This window comes from Trichechus manatus, unplaced genomic scaffold, assembly GCF_000243295.1.
Source record: "Trichechus manatus latirostris isolate Lorelei unplaced genomic scaffold, TriManLat1.0 scaffold00045, whole genome shotgun sequence".
In the NCBI taxonomy this organism is placed as follows: domain Eukaryota; kingdom Metazoa; phylum Chordata; class Mammalia; order Sirenia; family Trichechidae; genus Trichechus; species Trichechus manatus.
The window spans coordinates 7,676,408-7,677,835 of NW_004443981.1; positions in this window are offsets into that span (position 1 = coordinate 7,676,408).

Genomic DNA, 1,428 nt, shown 5'->3' on the forward strand with positions numbered 1-1,428 from the left:
GCAGCCACTGTGTCAATCCATCTCGTTGAGGGTCTTCCTCTTTTTCGCTGATCTTCTACTTTACCAAGCATGATGTCCTTCTCCAGGGACTGATCCTTTCTGATAACATGTCCAAAGTATGTGAGACATAGTCTTGCCATCCTCACTTCTAAGGAGCATTCTGGCTGTACTTCTTCCAAGACAGATTTATTTGTTGTTTTGGCAGTCCATGGTATATTCAGTATTCTTCGTCAACATCACAATTCAAAGGCGTCAATTCTTCAGTCTTCCTTATTCATCGTCCAGCTTTCACATGCATAGGAGGCGATTGAACACACCATGGCTTGGGTCAGGCGCACCTTAGTCTTCAAAGTGACATCTTTGCTCTTCAAAACTTTAAAGAAGTCTTTTGCAGCAGATTTGCCCGATGCAATGCATCTTTCGATTTCTTGACCATTGCTTCCATGCATGTTGATTGTGGATCCAAGTAAAACGGAATACTTGATTTCTAAAATGATATCTATCATCTAAATTTTATCATTATTATTTCAACTTGTTCGCACCACTCCACCTGTCACTCAACTCCATCACCCTGTTATTGTCTTCCTAGCAAGTATTCTCCAAAATGATGGTATTACCGTGTTTAAGACCTCACTCCCAACCCCACTCCCACACACTGGAATGTCAGCTTCCATGAAAGTAACAGACTTGTCTCTCTGAATTCTATTGACTTCACAGTGTCCAGGCGGGAGCCAGTCTCTGGTGGATGCTGAGTCAATATCTGAGGATGAATGAATAAATGATGTGTTCAGCAAAGAGCAAGAACATGACCCGAAATTCTAGGAAGTTATAGCCTCAACCAGCCATGATTCAAATCTCTGCTACTTCTGTATTCACAAGTAACATTTTGTGGCTTTGAGTATTATCAACTGTTAGTAGATCCAGTAGGCCAGTTCCTTCACTTTATCAATGAGGAGAGTGGGACCAGAAGAGGCTAATGACTGGGCAAGGGAGTGGCAGACCCAGGGCCACCCTACAGTGCTGGCTCCCGGGCACCATACGGGGCACCACGTTTATGTGCTCCTTTCAGCATCCTGGGTATAGGAGGGTTAATGTCAGATTGTCCTGGGGGCGTGGCTGAGACTCAGATGCCTAGAAGTGCTCATACCACCAGTTGACAGTGCCTCTGCTTTGTCAACACAACTGGTTTTAGAGAGTTTTGGTTCTGGAAAGCCTCAATTTTCTATTTATAAACATAACCTCAAGTTGGAATTATGGCTGCTTGGGAGGACTGATTCAGCCCTTTATTCCAAAATAGGTAAAGACAAGTAAAAAAAAACTAACCACCAAACAAAACCCAAAGTGGGTCAATGGCTCTTAAAAGAACGTAAAGCTCAAACACACTTTCCCAGAAAAGTAACTTCTGTGCCACCGTCTGCCCACACTGAG